General features: G+C 45.2%; 1 protein-coding gene across 4 annotated transcripts in view; it reads left to right on the top strand.

Moving 5' to 3' along the window:
* LOC138765193 (solute carrier family 45 member 3) overlaps positions 1-25,610 on the top strand; it is a 139,102-nt gene that overhangs the window by 87,494 nt on the left and 25,998 nt on the right. Inside the window, exon 1 of one of the 4 annotated variants that reach the window (XM_069942123.1) lies at positions 11,144-11,197. The exons of the other annotated variants lie outside the window; for them this stretch is intronic. The gene's annotated coding sequence lies outside the window, so the exon portion shown is untranslated. Of the gene's footprint in view, positions 1-11,143; positions 11,198-25,610 lie in introns of those variants that run through there. 4 annotated transcript variants of the gene reach the window in all.

Here is a 25,610-nt window from a genome sequence, read left to right as displayed (position 1 = left end):
CTGTGTGGGGGATTGTGCAAATTGGGATTGTACTCGCTGGAGTTTAGAAGATTGAGAGGGGATCTCATAGAGACCTATAAAATTCTGGCAGGACTGGACAGAATGGATGCAGATGGGATGTTTCCAATGGTGGGAAAATCCAGAACCCGGGGCCATGGTTTGAGGATAATAGGCAAACCATTTAGGACCGAGATAAGGAGGAATTTCTTTACCCAGAGGGTGGTGAATCTGTGGAATTCATTGCCACAGAGGGCAGTAGAGGCAGGTTCATTAAATATATTTAAGAGGGAATTAGATCTATTTCTTCAGTATAAGGGTATTAAAGGTTACGGAGAGAAGGCTGGGACGGGGTACTGAACTTTAAGATCAGCCATGATCTCGTTGAATGGCGGAGCAGGCTCGAAGGGTCGAATGACCTACTCCTGCTCCTATCTTCTATGGAATGGAATGAGTTGTATCTTAGGTGCCTGCTGTAAGAAACATTTTTTTTAACCATTCTGTTCTCAATGGGTTATTTTAACATTAATAACATCGTCTGTCTAAAACTGAACTGTCATGTTCCCCTCACTTGCAACAGTGTCTGCACTTCAAGAATTTCATTGACCTGTGTTTTACAACAATAGTAAGATATTTGGGCAAAAATGCAAACTGTTGTATTTTCAATCATGCCTTCAAGGTGTTTAAAAATACCCCAAGATTTTTCGCTGGAACATTTGATTGATGTCTAAAAGATGGGTCTGGTTAAAGGGTGCGCAGATCTGTCATTTTGAAAACAAATTAAATTTGGACATCCAGCACAGTAACAGGCCAAATCGATCCACAAGTCCGTGCCACCCATTTTACACCCATTAACCTCCACGCCCCTTGGGAGTAAACTGGAGCACCGGGGGAAAACCCACACAGACATGGGGCGAACTCCTTACAGATAGCTGGCCCCTCTGCCCACCATGCCGCCCCAATAAAAAAAAATATCTATATCACGTGGATTAGAGAACGTCGTTATAATTGGAAGTCCGCCCCTGAGACTTCAAGGTTGGCAGAGCAGCAGAAAAGTGAATTCTAGAGCTTTGGGCCTTCACATCAGAAAGCACGGTTGCCAAAGCTTTTAGGTTTGGAGTTGGATGAGGAATGAAGAGATATTGGAGAGTAAGGTGTACAGTGCAGTCACAGGCCCTTCCAGTCCATGAACCTTCACTGCCCAAATACGCTAATGAGCCTACAATCCCCGTACATTTTGGAGGTTGGGAGGAAACCGGAGCCCCCGGAAGAAACCTGCGAAGAACGTACGAACTCCTTACAGTCAGTACCGGATGTAAAGGTTCCAGTATTGTCACATAATACTACATTTAGAATGCAACATACATGAAATTCTTTAACTCTGTCTATCATAAGGAAGACTGAGTTGCCACTTCAACCAGTGGCCCTCACAGAAATGAGGCCCTAGCGAGGAATTAACTTGTGACCTATGGTTTACACTATCAGAGCCTCAGGGGAGACTTGTGTTTGTACAGCGACTTCCAGAGCCCTTGTAGTTTCCCACCTCCCTGACCCCCTTCCCCACAGACCATTGGATTTAGATGCTCCAAGGATATTTCCTGCAGTGAGAGACTCATCATGTGATCACCCACAATCTACAAGGCTCACTCACCCGCCCCCTTACGCACACCCCCTCACTCACACACACCGCACCCCCCCCCCCCCACCCACTCCAATGATCCAAAATTGGATCCTCCAAGATCCTCATTAAATGAGAATATCTGAAACAATTGGAAATCCTCAGTTATCCAAATCTTTTTCGGAGCCCAACTGACCTCGTGTTGAAATAAAATTTCACCTGACCTGAAATTAGAACGATTGTCCTCATTTCAGGTAACTCCCTTCCCTCTCTCATTCCATTTCTTCTTTACTTCTCCCTATTGACTTTTCTCTCCAACTCTTCCTCTCAAACTGCGAGCCACTGTCTCCCAGCCGCAAGCGGCATCATCAAGGAGAGCGGCCTGCCGGGCAGGAGCAGGACCTCTGGCTCAATGGCGTTCCCTCCCCTTACATATGTCCTCTCCCTTCCCTCCCTCTCCCCTTCCTTCCACCCCCCTCCCTCCCTCTCAGCACACCAGGATTCCCAATGCAGACTCTGACCCCTCCCCTCGGCCTACCATCGCACATGCGCGCGCACACACACACACACACACACACACACACACACACACACACACACACACACACACACAACTCCCCACTGTGCAGTAGGCTTAGGGGAGGATTCGGAGATGGGACTTGGGCATCAGAAGCTCCGGTATCTGGAGTCCACTGACTCGCTCGGTCTGGGGATCGGTGACGGCGGTTGGGGAGATGTGATGGATCAGTGGTGGCCAGCATTTATTTTTAATAAGAATTAAACTTTAAAATTATGCTTAAAAAGCCTTCTCTTGCTGTTTGTTGTTGCTTAAACATTGATGCAAGTGATTTGTTGTTGCTACTGGGCTGTTTTTTAAAAAAAATGACCTGTTTTCTGGAAAAAAAAATGTTTATCCGACATAGGCCATGTCCCGACCATTTCGGATAATCGGAGTTGTACTGCGTAGTGTAGATAAAAGCTCACACTCGATTGGAGGAAAAACTAACGTTTTTATTAGCTTACAACACAGGTAGGGTTCATGAACAGACTTCAGAGGGGTTCAGGGTTTAGGCCTGGTTGAAGGAGCTACATAAAATAGGGACATTCAAAAGACATTTAGATGGAGACGTGGGTGTAAGAAAAATGTTGGTGGTGGGCATGAGGGAGGGAAGGGTTAGATCAGTGATTCTCAACCTTTTTCTTTCCTCTCGCATACCTCCCCCCTACGCCATTGGTGCTCTGTGATCAGTAAGGAATTGGTTAAGGTGGTACGTGAGTGGAAAGAAAAAGTTTGAAAAGCCAACCGGTGAAGCTTTTCCACATCCTTTTCACTTTGACCTGTTCTGAGCATGAATATTTATCGTCCACATCCTGCTTCTACAGGATGCTGGTCCTATATATTCCAACTTTGGCATGTTCAGAGTGATTCCATCACGTGAGTTGCTATTCAATCATTTATTGTCTGTTCCACTGTACGGATACGTGTATTAGCATGTAATGCAGGGCACTGAGTGGAATTGTTGGAGGAACTCAGCAGGTCACACAGCACAGTAAAAGGGTGGTAACCAACGTTTTGGGCCTGAGTGCTTTGATAAGGTATGAGCACTTGAATAAAGAGGCCAGTGGGTGGTTGGGGTGGGGTGGGATGGGGGGGTCAGGTGAAAGAAGAGGAGAGGATGGAAGAAAGGGAAGGTAAAGAGTTCAAAGGTGGATACAGGTGGGAGGAAGTTGAGAGGTGATGGGGAAGAGACTGAATACCTGTTTTAATCGTAACTAATTGACTCGTTATGTGCATGGTTTCATGACTCCAAAGGAAATGGGCCAATGACAATTTTTCTCAAGCAAAATATTTCAATAACAATTGGGTCTAGAGCAGTGGTTCTCAACCTTCCCTTCCCACTCACATCCCACCTTAACCAATCCCTTACTAATCACAGAGCACCGATGGCAGAGGGAATACTTAAAGTGGGATGTGAGGGGAAGAGAAAGGTTGAGAACCACTGGTTAGATTCTTGTGGAGTAGGTTTACATAGCTTGGCACAACATTACTTCTGTAACCTTGTACATCCATGTTAGATCATCCCTCAGGGTTAAAAAAAAAGTTCCAACCTCTCCTTGTAACTTAAGCCACATCCTTTTCGCTTTGACCTGTTCTGAGCATGAATATTTATCGTCCACATCCTGGTTGGGGGGGGGCGGGGGGTGGGGGGGAGAAAGAAGAGGAGAGGATGGAGGAAAGGGAAGGCAAAGAGTTCAAAGGTGGATACAGGTGGGAGGAAGTTGAGAGGTGATGGGGAAGAGACTGAATACCTGGTTAATGGTAGGAAGCCTACAGCACTGAGTTAATGTTTAAACAATTCTGCTTTGACTCTGCATGCCACTGGGTGCTTAATATGTCAGCTGTAACCTACTGTCTGCATTTTGAACCCCCTGAATTCCAGCCCCAGTCCAGAGATTTGAATTCAGGAATGCTCATTGCACTCCAGTGCAGTACTGAGGACGTCTTCTGTCAGAAGAAGCACATTTCACAATTTAAAGCCTGACCATCTCCCCCTGACCCCCCCAACCCAGTTTCATTGTAATTGTGAAGAAGCATTGGGCAGGTATAGTGGGTGCCCTGGCCAGTATTAACCTCTCAATAAGGTTTTGTGGCTTCATGTACAAGCATGAATCGATGATGAGTTTATTGTTATACACAATCTATGTGAGCACTGAAATTCTTAAATGCTGCGGCCAAACACATAACTGTATAACAAAAACCCTATAATAATAAACTTGATTAATTTTAAAAAAGAATAAATATGAGATAAATATTAAACAGTCACAGTAATTCTAGTGCAAAGAAAGTGACTTCCACACAGTCTTTGTGGTGGAGCAACGCAGCATTAAATGTAACAACGTTGGAACAAGTAGATATTTGGATTGCGAAGCTATGAATATATTGTGAACATTTATTTTATTTCCTTTTATATTTAATATCTCTTTCTGTCTCATGGCGCACTGATCATACCACTTGTACTATTGGTGTGCCTTCTGAACTTGAGTGGCTGCAGCAAGTAAGAATTTCAGAGTATCTGGGCCTTGTACTCCTGCATATGACAATAACTTCTTATTACGATGCTGTGCATCGGTACAGATACACTGAAATTCTTGCTTGCTGCAGCCGCACAAGGTTCACCGACGGCAACATTGTGAGGCTAGTTATGATGGGTCACAGATGTGACAAAGTGTGGATATGTAACCCCACTGATTTACAGCAGCAGGCAGCTCAGAGCTGTTGCAAGGAGTCATCCACCTAGTTGTGAGGGGGAGGGGGGGGGTTGGGTTAGCAAAGAAACGGAGGATATTTAAATCGTGAGAGTGAAAGACGGGGGAATATTTGTCTACAAATCTCTGTAATTAGCAAGCAATGATGAAAACAAATAGTGCATTGGCCATTGCTATCAGAGAATTCGAGGAGCAGGACTAGACAAGTCTTTCTCCAATTATAGAGGGAAACACATGAAAATGCTGGAGGAACTCAGTCGGTCTTTCAGCACAGATATATTGCTGATGTTTCTTGCCTTGGTGAGACCCACTTTGGAGAATTGTGCACATATCCGGTCGGTCGGTCTCTTGCTCTCTCTCACACAGGAACGTGATGCATGATAGGGCTGTAACAATGAAAATCAACCATGTTAATTCCTGGAATCTCACTGAAACATGCAAACATTTTTCTGTGACTTGGCAGAGTAAATATTGGAGCTGTTATTTCCCCAGGTGCAGAACCCTGGGTCCCTATCTCAGAATGGTGCATCAGCTGATCGAGATGGAAATGAAAAGAAAGCAGTGCACCTTTTGAATTCTCTGCGCAGAGAGCTGTAGAGATCTGGTCACCGAGTATATTTAGGACAGGCCAATAGGTTTTTGGAGAGCCTGAGAATTGAGGGAAAGTCTTTCTGAAGGGTTCCGGCCTGAATCAGCGACCATTCTTTCTCTCCCATTGACGCTGCTCGATCCACGGATTGTGCTCAGCTGAATGGCCAACCTCCTGCTTCTATTGACCGTGTCCTTTGTGAGGTTCACTGGCACGTTTGGTGATTTTTTTTCCACCGAACATAGCATTTCCTTTCTGCAGTCTCTCATGGTTGCCTGACCACTGTTATCAGTTCTTGTAAACGGAGTGGCAATCTGCACGTTATTTATAGGCAGCATCTTGAACTCGGTGAAGAACCACAGTGATGACTTGCAATTATTTGTCCCTGGAGCTATTCCAAGGCGTCTTGCAGTCTCTTTCAGGTCAACTTCTGGTGAACCAGGATGAACATGATCAGGATGTTTACTCAAAAAAAAGGTTGTGAGCAGAATATGAGAGAGGTCCATACTGATGTGGTGATATCACCTTCAGCAGATGTAAAATGCATAGAAGCCAAATGTTTCTGGGCTGGGGAAATCTACAGGTGCAGGAAGTCCGAATTTCAGTTCAGCCACTCTCAACCTTTCTTTGCCCATGGCCCCCTTAGGGCTTTGCTCAAAGTTTCTGGGCCCCCTTTCCCTGTGAAGCCATCAGGTTCTTCTGCACGTCTCTCCTGCTGACTGCACAGAAAATATCCATGTTCTATGAGGTGAAAAGAAAATGAGGCTCTTACTTAAAATGTGCTGCAAATAGTTGGTTCAGTTTACTTGAGGAAGGGCAGGTAGCTCACAATCAGCAAGGAATAGGGGTGATGGAGCTACGGATAAATAACGCTGCAAAGAACCGGCAAAGCTATGCTGTATGAGGCGATGCTTCAAGCGCCATGGGCTCATGTTTAAAATTCTGGGCAAAAGGTCCCGGCGCAATGTGCACAGGAGATTTTTTTCCCTCATGCATATGGTCAGGAACTTTGAACTCGCTCTTTGTTGGAATGGAGGACACCGCCTTCTCATGGGCAAGTAGGGATATGCGATTAATGCTGGCTTTCCCACTGGCTCTTTAAAGGAGAATTAATAAAAGAAAAACATTCCCATGAACAACAGGATTGAACTGATTGTCCCCAGTTGAACATAGAACACTACAGCAGAGGACAGGCCCTTCCGCTCTTGATGTTGTACCAACCTATATATTCCAACCAAAAAAAAACACTAAACCCTTTCTATCCCTATTTTTCTTTCATCCATGTGCCTTTCTAAGAATCTCTTAAACGCCCCTAATGTTTCAGCCTCCACCTCCTGGCAAGGCATTCCACAACACCGTGTGTAAAATAAACAGACCCCTGAAGTCTCCCCTGAGATTTCCTCCCTTCACTTTGTACAGACGTCCTCTGGTGTTTGCTACTCCTGCCCTGGGAGAAAGGGACTGGCTGTGCACCTTATCTATGCCTCTCATATTCTTGTAGACCTCTATTAAGTCACCTCTCATTCTTCTTCACTCCAAAGAGAAAAGCCCTAGTTGTACTAACCTTGCTTCATGAGACATTTTCCAATCCAGGCAATATCCTGGTAAATCTCCTCTGCACCCTCTCCATTCGCTTCCACGTCCTTCCTGTAATGAGGTGTCTAGAACTGAACACAATACTCTCTGTGCATATGCCTTGGAAATGGAGTTTATATGGTCTCCCATGTCCAGCATTTTTTTTTAAGTAATAAAGTTGGTTTGACCCAAGATGTGTTGATTGAATCATGTTGAATTGGCAGATTCCATTTTGTTATGTTTAAATTTGTGTGGTAAACATTATCTATGGCTGAGTAATTTGTCTTCTGTGTATGTTTACTGGCAAATCTGCTCAAGTTTCTTAGAATTAGCAGAACACTTTGAAATTGGCTTAAATGGTCTGCACTGAATACAAGGCAGTGCCTTAAACCTTCACTTCTGAACTTCAATTCCACTGAAGTTGATGGAACCAAATTTCTGAAGCTGGATTCAAGGCTCATTTACATTGCAGCAGAAGATAGATTTCTGCCACAGAGCTTTTTCATTAACTTTGATTCAACACAGAAATCAGCGGATGAAACTTTGCACGCAAATGGTTGATATCCCTCCTCATTCTTCTGTGCTCCAAGGAATAAAGCAGACTCCTGGTGACCTCCTTGTGAATTTTCTTTGCACCCTCTCCAGCTTGCTGACTTCTTTTCTCCAGCACGGCGAAGAGCACTATTCCAAAAGGGGGCCTTACAACTGCAAACTGACCTCCCAATTTTATACTCAGATGAAAAGCCAGTGTGCTGAGTGCCCATTTTGATCGACCTATCTTCCAGACATTGCTTTCAAGGTGCTATGCCCCTGTGCTTCTAGATCCCTCTGCTCTACAACCCTCCCAAGACCCCCACCATTCACTGGGTTAGATCTAAATGCAACGCCTTCGCGTTTCTCTGTATTAAATTCCATCAACTGTTATTCTGACCACCTCCCCAGCAGATCAAGATCCTGCTGTGAACCTTTGGCAGTAAAAGCACAATGCTGGAGAAACTCAGCTATCTACATCACTAGATACTTTTGTGTCCTCCACAAACTTGCTCATTATCCAAATAATTGAAAGCAAGGATTCCTCGCCCTCTTTCAGACTGCTCCGAAGCCTGGGCAAATGTAGTCTCCTCCCTGTCACAGATGTTCCCTTGTTCTCTCTACCCTCTCTCAATTTGGAACACAACACACACTTTCTCTCTTTCGTGAAAGTGAGCCGTCAACTCTGTTTCCCTCTCCGCAGATGCTGCCTGACCCGTTGTGTATCTCCAGGGTGTCCCTTTTTTTACTTGAAGCGGCAATAGTGTGGGGAAATAAATGTCGAACAGATGGAAAAAGTCATTGCAAAAAAAAAGAGAGTTGAAGTAAAATGAGAAGGAAACTAAGTTGACATGTTGCAGGATTTGTCCGGAGACGTTTCCTGTGGGAGTTGGCTCAGGCTGTGTTTTTCCCGACCTGACCCTTTACAGATGGGTGGTCCTAAAACATTTCCTGTTCTAATTTCAGAATTCTTGCATCATTTTCCTTTGGTTCCTTAGAAGAAATTATTTGTGTGCAGTCTTTGTGATGCTTTTAATTCTGTGGTCTCGTTGCACATTTTTTTCTTGAACTATAAATATACTTTCTGAACCTAAATACTCTAAGTTCTGGTAGTGGCCTAGCATACATTATGTAAGATAAGGGAGCCATGTGAATAGTTCACATATTACAAGACCTTGGCTTGCCCCTCCTGCATGAATCTGTGACATCTTCCCAGTGTTCCACGTCAGTCACCATGTTTTGGTCCTGTTGCTTGCCTCTCTGGTATTCCACCTGACAATACTGCAACAGGTCGTCGACCCATGGACCACGTCCCATGTGGAACCAGCTGCTACCCTCCACCTCAGACCCTGATCCACAGGCCCAACTATGTGTGTCAGATTCAGGATGGCCACCAAAAAGAGTAAATAAAAACCTGGGAACACACAAGAGTAGATGTTGAAAGGTTGTTTCCCATGGTGGACGAGTCTAGGACAAGAGGGCACCACATCCAAGAGTGAAGGGCATCTGCTTAGAACAGAGATGCATAGGAATTTCTTCACCCAGAGGGTGGTAAATCTGTGGAATTCGTTGCCGCAGGGAGTTGTGGAGGCCGGGTCATTGGGTGTGTTTAAGGTAGAGATTGATAGGTTCTTGATTAGCCAGAGTATCAGAAGTTATGGGGAGAAGGCCAAGCACTGGGGCTGTGGGGAAAATGGATTAACTCATGATTAAAAGGGAGGAAGACTCGATGGGCTGAATGGCCAATTTCTGCTCTTATGTCTTAAGATCTGTGGGAAGAGATTGATGACCTGATTTCAGAACTAATTGCAGTGAGGCCAGGATAGAAATGTAGATGAGCTGTTTGCAAAATTGTCTGATAGATTAACAAGAGCGGTCGGTCCCTGTTTGTATCAGAACTGATGAGTTATAAAGTGATCTCCTGCAGTACTGTTTTCCTCTCCAGTCTGATTTGCTGGGTATATCCAACACTCTCTTTTTAGCTTCAGTTATTGACCTCAGTTCTGAATTTGAGAATTTTTAATGCCATTTTCATTCTCTCTCTCTCACTCACTTTCTGTCTCTCTCTGACTCTCGAACTCTCCCCATCTCTCTACCCCCCCTTCCCAGCATGCATTTTCTCATTCTTTGAAGGGCTCAAATGGCAGTTAAGCATCACCTTGGCTACATAAAAGACACCGTTTGACCAGCTAAGCTTCTCCAGCATTTTGTGCTTTTTCTTGCATGTTATCTTGCTGCTATTGGATTTGGGTGTAGTTCCTGCACATGAATGGGGTCTGTGCACTGGATCAAATCCGGACTAGTGGAGGCCTGCTATGGTTGAACAGGGCAGCAGTCAGCAACAAAGGGAAAACCAGAGTTTCTCCAGTATTTGTGCTTTTACTGCAATCACAGCATGTGCAGCCCTTGGGGTTTCACTCAAGACGCTATAAGGGGTAGATCTCCAACATAGCAGGAGAGCTGGAGGTGAATCCACAGACACTGGGGACTCTATTTTGCTTTTTTCTCCTCTGACTGTTTAGGGGCACTGGGCAATGCTAATGGTGAATTTTTGTCTGCCTAATGGCAGGTTAAAGGCAACCATGTAATATTACATTTCTGTTTTATTACATGACAATCTGATCAAAAGCAACTGAAAGGGCAGTCACTCAGGAGCGTGGACTCCTGACACTGGAGGTCTTGTTCCTCAGCTCAACTAACATGCGCCAGGTAATCCCCTGACAGACAAGGGTGAATGTAAAGATCATTAAATGGAACTAAAGCTGAACTTCCCGTGCCCTGTGAACGTCGTAGGGTGCGCTCCATTCCAATGCGGCACCTTCCTGTAGAATCTCAGCAAATCAAATGTCAGGTTGCACAGCAGGGGAGTGGAAGGTGATGAAATTCATAGGTGTGGGATTTTTTAAAGTGTGTTCTTGCTTTGAATTGGCTGGGTTCCTACAGCTTGTCTCTCCAAGCCTGTCATTAGTTGAACTTCAGGTGTCGCGTCAAGGATAGCGGGTAAGATGATCTTGCAGACTGAAGGACACTCCGTCCTTCTGTATATTTGAAATACAAGCCGTTTTTGGTGAGTGGAGGGAGAGTGCAGTGGTATAGGTGTAGGATGTTGAAGGGCAGCCCAAACCACACTGTTACATTACATGAAAAGTTGACTGGGCAAAGTTTAGTAGCAGTCCAATAACTTGGTATCAGAAACATGTTGATTTGCATGTGACTTGTTTATCACACGTCTTCAACTTGAGCCTGATTCAGTCTCATGTTTGGGACAAATTTATCTGTCAGTGGGAGCATTTCATTGTCACGAACGCATCTTGAAATTTGTAATTTTGCAGCAGTATATGATGGTGGAGGGGAAGAAGCTGTTTTTTGTGATGTTGTTCAGGTTCCTGGACCTCCCTCCTGATGATAGCAGTGAAAAGAGGGCACGGCCTGGGTGGTGAGGGTCCTTAATGATGGAGGCTGCTTTATTGACACAGTTCTTCTTATAGATATCCTTGATGAAGTGGAGTGTTGCCCATGATGTCGCTGGCTGAATCCACAACCACCTGTAGCCTCTCCTGTCCTGTGCATTGGCACCTCCGAACGAGACATTGATGCAACCAATCAGAATGCTCTCTGTGGTACACCTGTAGAAATTTGCACGAGTCTTTGGTGACTCCTCAAACTCCTTAGATATAGATGCTGTGAGCCTTCTTTCCTGATTGCATCAACATGGAGGCCCCAGGATAGATCTTTAAATTTTAACTTTAAATCTAGACAGCTCGGTAACAGACATTTCAGCTCACGAGTCCGTGCTACCCAATTTACACCCAATTAACCTACACCCCTGGTACATTTCAAATGGTGGGAGGAAACCAGTGCCCCCCGAGAAATCCCACGCAGACATGGGGAGAACATACAAACTTCTTACAGACGGCACGTGATTTGAACCCCAGTCTCAACCGCTGGTGCTGTAAGGGTGTTGCGCTAACTACTACGCCAATTGTGCTACCAGAGACCCAGGAATGTGAAGTTCTTGACCCTCTCCAATGCTGACCCCTCGATGAGGACTGGTTTGTGTTCTCCTGGTTTCCCCTTTCTGAAGTCCACAATCAGTTCCTTGCTTTAACTAACATTGAGTTTTGCTTTGAGCAAAATGGAAAGGCAGGTGCTGAAACCCTTCAGAGTGTTTCTGTCCTGAAGTTCAAGCCACAACTTTTGTTTCTCTGGTGCATTTGGAAATATTGATTTTTCTCTTGTCCTCGGAAGTTGTGAGTCATTGGAAATTCGGAATGAGTCACTCATGGATTTAGAGACCCTCACGAGGCTCTATCTCCTCGCTCTGCACCAAACCGATCTCACTGGCTGCTCACTCTACTCTCTCACCTACTCTCCCACCCACACTCTGTACCTCTACTACCTCCCCAGTCTGGACCCTCCTCCCCCATTCACCAACTCCTCCACTCTCACCAACAACCCCCATTAACCTCTCCCCACTCCATACCTTTCGCTGATTTCTACCAACTCTCCCATCGACTCCCCAAGCTCAACTCTCCCCCATCCTGTACTAACACTGTGAGCTCCCCCCCTCCCTTGCTCAACCCCCATCTATCTGTATCCACACCCACCCGACCTTCGCAGGACAGTTGATTGTGGGTCAGAGTTGCCAACTTCTTCCAGATCGATAACCCCTTTTAAAATTGCTCTCTCATAATCATCACTGCCCCTCCATCCACTTTCCACCCCTTCACTCCGGCTCCCCAACACTTTCCCTGCCACAATCATTCACCTTAAATCTATGACTCCCTTACTCTGGGGTGGGAAAAGATCTTTGACAGTTTACCTCATCTGGGTCCCTCATGATTTCCTAAACCGTCAAGGTCTTCTGTACCCCATGGAGAAACATCCCTGGCCCTCAGTCTCTCCCTACAATTCAACAGCACCATATTGGCTTCCTACCATGAAGCAACACAGGGCAGGAAACTAAGAGGTGGCATTGTTAGCTCAATTGTGCTACAGCAACTGGGACAGGCGTTCGAACCTGGCCTTGTCCGTAAGGAGTTTGTATGTTCTCCCCGTGTCTGCATGGGTTTCCTCCAGTTACTCTGGTTTCCTCCCACCTTTCGAAATGTACCGGCGCTGTAGGTCGATTGGGCGGGATGCACTCGTGGGCCGAAAGGGCCTGTTACTGTGCTGTACGTCTAAATTTAAATTTAATACAATGTTACAGGGACTCCATGGATGCTCAGCAACTCTGAAGGGACTCTCTTTCTCTGACTGTAAGGGGCACTGGGCAACACTAATGGCAACTCTTTGCTTTACGGAAGGCAGAAGGTGAATTTCATGTAATATTACATGTTCTGTATTATTACATGACAAATTTTACTTGAGCAATATACGGGAATGAAAATCACTGATGCTTTGCAAAATGGATTGAAATGACTTGGACTGTGTGGCAAAATTTGAATGTACGTAATATCTTGGAAATGAAAAGCGAGTACCAACTGTTAGCGACGTAGGTCAGACAAGGAAATGGCTGTCAAAATGTCAGAGACCATTCAAGGAAGGGCTTGCAGTTTTGGTGAGGAAGTTGCCAAACCCACCAAAATATGCCGCTGCATATTTTGTAAGACCTCACTGCAAGCCCCCTGTGGGGGCTCTGCTGTGCAGCGAGAGGCTGGGGAGAACCCTGCAGGTTGCAGCTCAGTGTTCGAGCCTAATCCCCTCACCAGCATCACAGCACTGAAGTTGATTACACCACTGCTCACACAGCCAAACATTGGTCCCCTTGGCAACTGCAGCATCTGCCTTCAGCTTTTTAATTTGTGGCACCATGAAGGTCCAGCTAATCGTCTCCACACCTAGTCGTATCCTCTCTCCTTCAGTTCCCATGTCAGGGTAACTGACATCTGCGCCAAATGCTGGAATGTCATTAATCCTGTTATTGGCAGTTCTCAACCGCAGTGGAATTAGTGAACTTGATATATAATGTACACTGCCACGACCCAGCCCTTCATTGTGCAACCCAGAGAGAGAGAGAGGATCACATAACCAGGTAGTAAGTTGACAACCCACATCTTCAGCATCAAACTAGCTGAGCAACGAGGAAAGGTGCCTCAAAGTTCGACGTTGATCAATCAGATAGGAGCGGGATTGTCGAATACCTCCCGGCCACTGAGGGTCTGGGTTCCACTTGTGGGCAGTGCAGTTTGATGGTATGTGGAAGAGAAGGAGAGGAATGTGGGCTTTTTAAATTTGTCTCCAATTTTCTCTCCCCATAAGGATGAAGCTTTGTATCATCAGGGTGTAGAGTAAAAACACAATGCTGGAGAATGCTGCTGTACCCTCCTTCCCTTAGCCACCTCTGACCCCTTATCTGGGATCCTCTCCCTGCATCTCTACCCTGACCCTACCATTTTGGTCAGGCACCTGCATACATTTTGTTCATACCTTGATGAAGGGCTCAGACCCAAATAATTGGTGATGTATCTTTATCCTTGCTATATAAAGTACATTGTTTGACCTGCTAATTTTCTCCCTCCCCCTCTCCCTCCAGTGTTCAAGGTTCCTTTTAATATCCCATAATAATATTAAAAAAGCAACGCATGATGTACTCGAACTTTTGTCTGTCGTATGGCAAACAGAGTCACCATGAGTATTGCCAGATGCCCCTAACAATAGGAGAAAGAGGAGTGTAATTGGTTGTTTGATGGTTAGTGGACTGACTGAAGGGGCTGTGTCTATGCTGTGGTACAAAATGCTTTCCTGTACCCCGAAAGCCAAAGAGCAAACCTAGTAAAGGAGGTGAAAGTTGTCCGTTTCCTCGTTCCCATCCAAGCTGTTGACGTGTCCTCTAGGAAGGGGTGCGATGATGAGAATGGGTTTATTGTCGGACACTGTATGATGTTCGTGTGCTGCGAAATTGTTACCTGCTGCAGCCAAACAGGTGGAGTACTTGTAAAGATAGCACAGTTAGCATGGAGGTCTGTGTGACCCAGGTTTCGAATCTGGCGCTGTCTGTAAGGGAGTCTGCATGTTCTGCCCGTGTCGACTCGGGTGATTTCTGGTTTCCTCTATCCTTTTGAAAGGTACAGGGGTTGTAGGCTAATTTGGGTGTAATAGGTTTAAATTGGCTTCTACCATGCTGTAAACAAAATTTAAATCTAAGCTAATTGAATTAAAGTAAAAGAAATGATAAATACATAGACTATAAATTTTTAGAGTGCAAAAGAAAAGTGACTTGCCAAGTGCAGACTGTCCTTTTATGCTGTCAGAGCAGCCCAGTATTAGCGTATTGAGGGCAGGTTCAAGGGTCTGAAAGCCATGAGAAGGACATTGTTTTCTTTTCACTTCTAGAATACGTGTCAAATCTATTAGAATCAAAGGAATAGTCCCTGATGTCTCCTGGAGGCAGGAGGGATGTGATTGGCAGCTGAATATCCCTGGGTTTCGTTGTTTTAGGTGTGATAAAGTCGGAAGGGCAAGAGGAGGTGGGGTTGCATTGCTTGTCAGGGAAAATATTACAGCGGTGCCTAGGAAGGATAGATTAGAGGGCACATCCACGGAGGCTATTTGGGTGGAACTGAGGAGTAGGAAAGGAGAGGTTACACTTGTAGGGGTGTATTGTAGACCACCCGGAGGGGACCGAGACCTAGAGGAGCAAATCTGTAGGGAGATAGTAGATATTTGTGATAAGCACAGGGTTGTAATTATGGGAGATTTTAATTTTCCACATATAGATTGGGAAACACATTCTGTGAAAGGACTGGATGGGTTAGTGTTTGTGAAATGTGTGCAAGATAGTTTTTTACAACAACATGTAGAGGTGCCAACCAGAGAAGGAGCAGTGTTAGATCTACTGTTGGTAAATGGGATGGGTCAAGTGACGGAGGTTAGTGTTGGCGAGCACTTCGGGTCCAGTGATCATAATGCCATCAGCTTCAATGTCATTATGGAAAGAGAGAAGTCATGGCCAAGGGTTGAGGTTTTTGATTGGGGAAAAGCTAGATTTGAGGAGATGCGAAAGGACTTGCAGGGTGTAGATTGGGACAATTTGTTTTATGGGCAGGATGTAGTAGAGAGATGGAAGTCTTTTAAAGATCAGATTTTGAGAGTGCAAAAGCTTTATGTTCCTGTTAGGTTAAAAGGAGGGGCAAAAGGTTTGAGAGAGCCGTGGTTTTCAAGGAATATTGGAAACTTGGTTCGAAGAAAAAGGGAGGCATACGTTAGATATAAGAAGCATGGAGTTAAGGGGATGTTTGAAAGATACATTGAATGTAAGAGGAATCTTAAGAGAGGAATTAGGAAAGCTAAAAGAAGGTACGAGGAAACTAGGCAAGCAGGGTGAAAACTAATCCAAAAGAGTTCTACAAATATGTTAATGGTAAAAGGAAAGCTAGAGACAAAATTGGTCCCTTAGAGAATCAGAGCGGAAAACTGTGTGTGGAGCCTAGAGAAATGGGGGAGATATTGAACAGTTTCTTTTCTTCGGTATTCACTAAGGAGAAGGATATTGGGAGATGTGAGATAAAAAAAGCAAATTGGGTAAATATGGGGAATATAGAGATTACAAAAGATGTAGTTTTAGGGCTTTTGAAGAATATAAAGGTGGATAAGTGTCCGGGACCAGACGGGATCTTCCCCAGGACATTGAGAGAAGTGAAGGAGGAAATAGCAGAGGCTCTGGCGGTAATTTTCCAAATGTCATTAGATATGGGGATAGTGCCGGAGGATTGGCACATTGCGCATGTGGTTCCGTTATTTAAAAAGGGTTCAAGGAGGAAGCCTGGCAACTATCGGCCTGTAAGTTTGACGTCTGTGGTAGGTAAATTAATGGAGAAAATTCTTAGAGATGGTACTTATAAACATCTGGATAGACGGTCTGATCAGGAGCACTCAACATGGATTTGTGGGAGGAAGGTCATGTTTGACCAATCTGATTGAATTTTTTGAAGAGGTGACTAGGAATGTGGATGAGGGTAGCGCAGTGGATGTTGTCTATATGAACTTCAGTAAGGCCTTCGATAAGGTACCACATGGAAGGTTAGTTAAGAAGGTGCAGTCTTTAGGTATAAATTTTGAGATAGTCAAATGGATTGAACATTGGCTGAAAGGGAGAGGCCAGAGAGTGGTAGTGGATAATCGTCTGTCAGGTTGGAGGCCGGTGACCAGTGGTGTGCCTCAAGGATCTGTATTGGGCCCATTGTTGTTTGTTATATACATTAATGATCTAGATGATGGGGTGGTAAATTAGATTAGTAAATATGCAGACGATACTAAGATAGGTGGAATAGTGGATAGTGAAGAAGGTTTTCAAGGATTGCAGAGGGATTTGGGCTGCTTAGAAAAGTGGGCTGAAAAATGGCAGATGGAATTTAATGCTGATAAGTGTGAGGTGCTTCATTTTGGTAAGAAGAATCAGAACAGGACATACGTGGTAAATGGGAGAGCATTGATGAATACAGAAGAGCAGAAAGATTTAGGAGTAACGGTACATTGTTCCCTGAAGGTAGAAACTCACGTGAATAGGGTGGTGAAGAAGGCTTTTAGTATGCTGGCCTTTATCAATCATTGCATGGAATATAGGAGTTGGGAGGTGATGTTGAGACTGTATAAGACGTTGGTGCGGCCTAATTTGGAGTTCTGTGTGCAGTTCTGGTCGCCTAATTATAGGAAGGATATAAACAGAGTGGAGAGAGTGCAGAGAAGGTTTACCAGAATGTTACCTGGGTTTAAGCATCTAGAGTATAGGGAGAGACTGGACAGATTAGGTCTTTATTCTTTGGAGCGTAGAAGGTTGAGAGGGGATTTGATAGAAGTATTTAAGATTATGAAAGGGATAGACAGAGTGGATGTGGATAGACTATTTCCGTTAAGAGGAGGAAAGATTAAAACAAGAGGACATGAGTTAAGAATTAAGGGGCAGAGGTTTAGAGGTAACATGAGGAGGAACTTCTTTACTCAGAGAGTGGTAGCCGTGTGGAATGAGCTTCCGGGAGAAATAGTGGCGGCGGAGTCAATTGTATTATTTAAGAAAAGGTTGGACAGGTCTATGGATGAGAAGAAGATGGAGGGTTATGGGCATTGTGCAGGGAGGTGGGACTAGAGAGGGGTGTTTGGTTCGGTGCGGACTAGAAGGGCCTAATGGCCTGTTTCCGTGCTGTAAATTGTTATGTTATGTTAGATCCTTCATTAACTGATTTAACTGTTGTGGGTGATGATTTATCCAATAAAGGATCCAAACAAAAATTAAAATCTCCTCCTCATCTGTATTTGGTGCGTATATATGTAACAAAGTCCATTCCTCAGAAAATAAATATTGACAATTCACCATTACGTATCTACCCGCCAGATCTGTGACTACATTTTGAATTTTAATTGGTCAACTTTGCTTAAATAAAATCTCCAGCTTTAGAATTAAATGAAGAAGGAAGGAAATTGTCCTTGAGCCCTCGATCTGCTGGTTTTTGGGCTTTTCCCAAAGGTAGCAGTGAGCGGAGGTTGTGCGACTGGGGGTGGGGATTGAAGGGAGGAATATTTCAGCACCAATTCAAGAATGCACGTTGAAATGCCATCATTAAATTCAGTTGGTCTGTTTTCTGTTGAGACACATTTTGGCACTAAATTTAAAGCACTCAGTTATGGCCATGGGGTTTGCTGGTGGCTGATCGTTTAATCCACAACTCTTTTACCAGACTTTGAGTCAGAATAAAGGTTCCAGTCACAGAGGGTCTGCCTCTGCACACAGTTCATGTGTGTAGCTCTTTGTATTTCAATCCAGTTACGCTTGCATTGTCTTGTTTCCTGTGAATTGTTCTGGTGTATTGCAAGCACCACTAAGTAATTGCAAGTCTTTCTAATGGATCTACCTTCCAGGTCTTTGATCACTGGGTATACTGAATCCTCGGCTTGTGGCTCGTGAAGTAGTGAGTGATAACTGAATCATCTTGAGAACGTTGAAATTTGAGCTCTGGACCAAAGCACTTAGGAAGCCTGCTTTATGATGGCAGACATTGTATACTCCCAGGAATTTTAAACGATACAATTGAGCTCCTTAATGACTCTGAATTCATTGTTCTGCAGGAGATCCACTCCAGTATCAAATCCCAATCGATGTTCCCTCTTAATTCCATTCCCCAGAGTGAGGTGACTTAACATTTCCTAAAGAGTTAATGGGATCGTTTCCTTGCAAAAGGAAAGGGTAATATTGTTTTTTTGGCAGCTGAACGATATTGATTCACTAGTCACTTAAGCCTGCCAATTTTGGTCAAGGTTCGTTCAGACTGGTTATTTTGGCCCATGTTACCTTACGGTATTTCGCCCCTGAACTCGCCATCCTGTCCCGCTCTTCAGATTCTTGTCCAGGGTTCCAACCTGCAGCCTGATCGTTCTGTGACCTGAGTCACCAGCTTCCAGCGACGTGCCCACCCAATTACCCACGGAGGAGGTCCTCCCTCACACCTGCCCTCCGAGTTGGACTCACCCTGTCCAAGTCGAGCAAAGGCAGTTGAGGCAGTACAACTCCTTCCAAAGTTTATTGACCCTGAGCAAAGATCACAGAAAAAAATGTCTAAATAATTTCTCCACAAGACGTTATAATTTTATGAAAGACTTTGAGGGAAGATGCAACAAACAAGCGTGACCTTTTCCTCTTACACACCTTTCACTCTTGAGCATAACTTGTATCTCTCCCTCCGACTGCTATTACTTTGCACAGTTAACCCTTTCAATTATTCTCTTCATTTCTCTTCACTAACCTCAAACTATTTTGAACAGTCACCATGTGTTGTCCCCTCCCAATCGTGGATACTTCCCTGAAACTTGGAAAACTCGAGATAGATCAAGATGCCACCTGAGCTGGAGAAATCTTTCACCACTGGCTCCAGTGTTCTGAAGCATACATGCGAGTGAACAATGTTGTGCAAGACGCAGCAAAGATGGACCATCTTGTGGCTCTCCTCGGAGAAGTGCCCTTATCCATGGTTAGGGAGACAGCCACATACCAGAATGCGCTGAATCTCCTCAGAACCTATTATGATAGGCCACAAAGTATTTTGTTTGCAAGACATCTGTCTTGCAATAGGTTCTGAGGAGATTCAGCGCATTCTTTCACGCTCACGCTAAAAGGGCTATCCTGAGCCTGTGGCTGCATTGCTGCGATCATCCTATATATTTCTACCAAAAAGCTCACAGCATTCTGTAGACACCGTGGTTGAAGCAAAAACACAAAATGCTGGAGTTCAGCAGGACACTATTTGACCTGCTGAGCTCCTCCGGCATTTTGTGTTTTTACTAAAAACAATACTATGTCGTGGACCGCGCACGGAGACATGGTCCAGCCCGCAAAAGGGCCGACGACTGCGCGGACCTGGCGATGACACCAGCCGTCATCCCAGGTGATCTCTGCATGGTAGGAAGATGGGGAACTCTGGCGGGAATCCCGACCATTCACAGGCTGGCGCTCTGATGACGCAGGGGGCCCTGACATCAGCGCCAGGGGCCCATATAAGTACGACGGCCAGAGCAATTAACCAGTCTCGTTTTCCAAGCCTTTGTCATGTGTGCCGTTCATATCCATGCTCGTGTAGCGCGAATGCTACCTGACAGGTCTGACCGGCAGTTGGACCCGAAGATGACGGATTAAGCGGAGTCGGTGACCATCCATGTGGTCTCTCTCAGGCTCCCAACAACTTGGGTGCTGCAGCCACATGTGGTTCGAGCAGGCCAAGGCTCAGTTCCAACTTCGGCCAATCGCCGCCATAGACACGTGCTACATCTACGTTGTGAGTGCCCTCGATCAGGACACAGCGGTGAGGGTCGTAGATTTCCTCTGGCAGACTCTGGAGCAAGGCAAATCCGCAGCCCTCAAATAGATGTTCACCCGCAACTTCGGGCTCTCCTGGCGTGAGTGCATCGCCCGATTGCTGCTTATGGATGGATCCGCCCTAATGAGCGAGATGCTCATTCTAACTGAGGGCCACAAGCCAAACTAAACCATTCCTGCCTCATGACCCTCTATTTTTCTTTCATGCGTGTGCTTGTCTTGAATGCTCATTTTGTTCCAGCATCCTTCACCACCCCCAGCAAGGCATTCTTGGCACCCACAACTTTCTGTGTGTATTACCCCTGATGTCTCCTCTAAATTTCCTCTCTTTACTTTTTACAGATGCCCTCTGCTGTTTGCTATTCCCACCCTGAGGGGGGGGGGGGAATAAAGGAAACCATTCTTTGTTTATGTTTTCCTCACTCTGGCTGAGGGTCCTGTGACAGAGAATATAGATATGCTTTGGGGAGATAAATTGGGAAAGTTTTGTTAGAGTAGGTTACATACAAACACTTTAAAACAGATTTGAAATACTGGAGTTCTGCTAACGCTAGACATATCAGGGCCTCCGAGCTTTTGCAAGAGCTTTGAAGAGTGCTCAAGAGACTTCACTAATGGATTGTTGTTTACCAAAGGCAACAGATGAAAGATCTTGTCAGAGTTGTCTTCTCTCTGGAGTAGAGCTTACTGTTCTAAGAGAGTCATGTGGTTTTTCAAGCAGAGAGAGTTAAACAGGTTTTCTCTCAGAGAGAGAGACACTCAAAGAGATCACTTCTACACTATTACAGCAAGCAGAAGTAGCTGGGACTGGAACAGGAACAGGACAAGCTGGCAAGCTTATAGAAAGCCCCATTTGGAAGACGACCTGGTCAAAGTCCTTGGGGTTCATGCAAGAGGAGAGGACGGCTGTTTAATGTTTCACTTGGAATAAGTGAAACAAAAAGAAACTCTGTGATGACTTGAAAGAAAGAGGTTATCATCTGGAAAACCCTGATGGGGCAAGTTTTGTCAGCAAGACATTGAAGTGGCTGATTAAAAAGGAATCAGTTGTGGATGTCATCATACAACAAATCTCTTTCTGAGAACAACAAAAACCTTCCTGAGCAGTAAACATTTACCTTTCAAGCATCAAAGCCTAGTGAACTTCATCAATGTTAAATTCTGTGCACAGAATAAGAATTGCCTGCAACCAGTGAATTTGGAGGAATGAGATTGGACTGTGAACCAAAGAACCTTTCAGAACTAAAACACACACACATTATGTACACGTGCGCTTAGAATTAGAAGGTGGTTAAGTAAGTCAATAGTGATAAGTTAAAGTTTGATTCTACTTTCATGTTTAAAGATAAGGTTTTGGGGTCCTCTGGGCTCTTCACAGTCCCAACCTGAAACGTTGACCATTTTTCTCCACGGATGCTGCCAGACCCTCCAGCTTGTCATTGCTTGCTTAAGGTTCCACATCTGCTGTTGTGTTGATTACTTCTGGGTATTGGAATTGTGTGTGCGTGCATGTATGCACCAATGTCTCTTGTACTTCGCTGCTTTAAGACCATGTGTTAGACACCAGAGAACTTTGAAGTCTTGGTTAATTATTGATCACACAGTAAGCATAAGCCAAAATCTTTCTGCTGATCTTGGTGCTTTCGCTTCCTAACCCAGCTCAATCTGAACTTACGCTGCTCCCTTCACCCTGAAAGGTTGACTGAACTCTTGGTTTTTCCAAATTTCTGCATAGAAGAGCGCTTGCTAGTTAAAGGGAAGGTTAAATTTTAAATTAAACTCTCATCACAGTAGAAGCTGATTCCAGCCATTTAAACCCATATAACCATTTACGGAGCGGAAACAGGCCATGTTGGCCTTTCGAGTCCGCACCGGTTCACTGATTTTGTACGCCCTCTTCAGGCATTGGTCCCGGTAGATCTTCATCAAAATTCAATTATCATGTTATAAAGTGCAATATTACATAAAATTCACTTCTTGGATGGTGGGAGAAAACTGGAGTACACGGTGGAAACCCCACACAGACACGGTGAAAACGTACAAACTCCCTACGCACAGTGCTGTATTTGAACCTGGGTCACGTTAACCATAGGAACAAAGTGCGCCAAACCCTTGAGGCAGTCACCAAATTTACTCAAATGGCCAAAAGAAGGGTTTAGAAATAAAAGCAGAAAATGATGCAAAAATATCTGGCACGTGTGGAGAGCGTTATGGAAAAGATTTCTGCGTAGATAAGGCATCTTAGTGAATTTCCTGCATCTGCTTGGTTTTGCTTCTCCATTCCTAGTCATAGGAGATTCCCCACCCCATTCCCTTGTCAACATGTCCGTCCATGGTCTGTGTCTGAGACCAACCACAAATTGGAGGAACAACACTCCACCTGGGCACCCTGCAACCAAATGGCCTTAACGTCTTTTCCATTAGCACCACCCCCCTACCCCACAAATTTCCCTACATCTCCTTTCCTCTAGGTCTATCTCTCTCTCTCTATCTTCCCTTTGCCCCCTGTCTCTTTTACCCCAGCTCCGCATTCACAGAGTGAAAACCACCCCCCCCCCCAAATCAATTCTCACCTCTTTCCACCTCCCCATATCCAATTAGCATCTTTTGTCTGTTGGTCTGTCATCCTTCTCCCTGCCCATCCTTTTAATTCAGGTGCCTGCCCACTTTTTACTCATACCCTGAGGAAGGACTCAGGCCCAACGTTAGTTGTATATCCCTTTTCCTCCTACAAATGCAGCAAGACCTGCTGAGTTCCTCCAGCATTTCTGTGTCATTCTGCAATTACAGCGACTGCAGATGTTCATGTTTTACTTCATCTGTTGCCCACCTTCATGGAATAGCATCCTAGTTGTAAGTCTTGAAATCATATATAGAATTAGAAATCTTCTTGATACTTGCAATATTTTCAAAATTACAGCAACCTAATCTTTTGGGCACTTTCCTCTTCGATGGCATTAACATAGACTTCTCCCAGCTCCCCCCACTGCACGGAAATTGGAGAAGTTCATATTGATGCCGTCCAGGTGGAGACTGCAGACAGAATAGAAGGCATGGCTCCTCAAACTTGCGGGTGACCTTGGTTTGGCCGTGCGAGGCCACGGACAGGCTTGTTGCTGTGTGGGAATGATGTGCAGAATTAAAGTGGTTGACCACTGGGAGATCCTTGGTGTTGCAGCGGGCAGAACGAAGGTGCTCAACGAAGTGATCTCCCAGCCTTGGCCCAATCTTCCTAATGCAGAGGAGGAAACCGATGCAGTCAATGACCCCTTACGAATTCACAGGTGAAGTGTTGGTTCACTGTTTGGGGCCCTGGTGCACCTCTTGTTCTGCAAAAACTCACCTTGCTGTAATCTTGTCAATTGCTTTCCACTTTTTCCAAATGCCAATGTTTGCTTGCCACATTACAACAGCAACTATTTGCATCTACGTAGTGCCTTTTCATAGAATAAACCGTCCTTGAGTGCATTGCAATGGTGCGATTAAACCAAATATGGAACAATATTTAATGTTTGGTGAACAGGAGGCTTTACAGAGGATAATTTCATGGTCTGTGCTCGCAGCAGATCCTTTTGTCAGAGCAGAAATCTCAGCAAGTGGGAAGGATAGATTAAATGATTAGACATAGGAGACTATTTGGTCCACTAAATCTTTGCTAGCTCTCAGAACAATCACATTCCCACTTATTTCCCTATTCACAACCTCTGCCCCAGGTCCACTCACCTACACATTAGATACAACATACAGCGGCCACCTGACCTACCAACCTGCACATCTTTGGGATGTGGGAGGAAACCGGAGCACCAGGAACAGTCACTGAGAGTGCATGCAAACTCCATGCAGACAGGCTAGCCGAAGATCAGGATTGAACCCAGGCCACTGGATCTGTGAGATGGGTTCACAACCTATTGAGCCACCCCCTAAGCTGATTGGTGGAAGGTTAAAGGAAGGCCAGTGTAAGACTGGAGCTTAGTCCGAGAGGAAGGTGGAAGCAGGAATCCTCACCACCTTTGATGAACTGAGACTGAGACTGCAGGACCATGAATCAAGAGCTGGGATGTAGTAGGCATGGGTAAGATGGATCAAATGGCCTGATGTAATGAGAGTTTCAGCAGACAAAGATTTTCTATAGCCCGGGACCCCTTGCAGTCAGAGAAAGAGAACCAAAAGAGAGTCCCGCTGAGGGTCTCCGTGTCTGTGGATTCGTCTCCAGCACTCCTGCAGCCAGACAGCCTTCAGTCTAAACCATCAGCGACTCGAGCACTCATGGCATGACCAGGAAGCCTCCAGGACCCTCTCGTATCCCACTTCTGACATCCTGTGTGGGATAGGAACTGTTCTGCCTAAGACCCCCAAGAAGCTGCAGGGAATTGTAAACATGGTTCAGGCCAATCACACTCCCCACCCCCCCTTCTGTCTTGGCAAACCGAACATGTTAATGGACTCATCCAACCAACCAACCAGTAAATACCTCTCCTTCCCACCCCTCCCCCGCTTCTGTCCTTTTGTTGCACAGACATACACGAGCTTGAAAACTTAAGCATCCAGATTCAAGGATGGTTTTGTTCTTGCTGTTATCAGACTTGAATGGACCTCTCCCTGGCAGGAGATACTGTGCTTGTACAGCTTCTAACTGTACATTTGTTGATAACCTGCACCATATGATATTGTAGCTCTATTCTTTCCACTGTTTCTCTATTTTTGCTATGGCTACACTTCCTGCCGTGTGAGTTGACTTGCCTGGATAGCAAAGCAAAGCTTTGCATTGTCAACCATACCAATAGATTGACTCCTTGATGGCCTGTGCAACCGTAGCACCTACCCAGCCATGGTATCTGGCGGCCCCCATTTTCGTTCGCCTCGTGGGCGAGCAACTTGGGAAGTGTTCTCTTTCGTGGCTTGTGAAACGATCATTCCCGCCGTCAGATAAGGAAATACGACTTTTATCTGACGGCATTCCAGGTGGGAAAAGCCTGCGAATGCAGCCTGCGATTGACCAGCGCGTTCCTGCACACTGCAATCCTGCAGGTCTTGTTTTGCCTTGCTAGCTTTCACCTCGCCCATCTCTTGGCAAAGGGAGTTTATAATCTTCCAATGCACTCGCATTCCGTGGCAGGGCCTTAATTGGGTGGGGACTCAGATCTGACCATCAGCAAGGCACCTGGCAATAAATAAAGTGCATTGTGAGACACGAAGGTCTGCAGATGCTGGGATTGTAGTAAAAACACAGA

The sequence above is a fragment of the Narcine bancroftii genome, chromosome 5, assembly GCF_036971445.1.
Source record: "Narcine bancroftii isolate sNarBan1 chromosome 5, sNarBan1.hap1, whole genome shotgun sequence".
Taxonomy (NCBI): domain Eukaryota; kingdom Metazoa; phylum Chordata; class Chondrichthyes; order Torpediniformes; family Narcinidae; genus Narcine; species Narcine bancroftii.
Note: the sequence above shows the minus strand (reverse complement) of the source record. Positions and strands in the feature narration are given on the sequence as shown.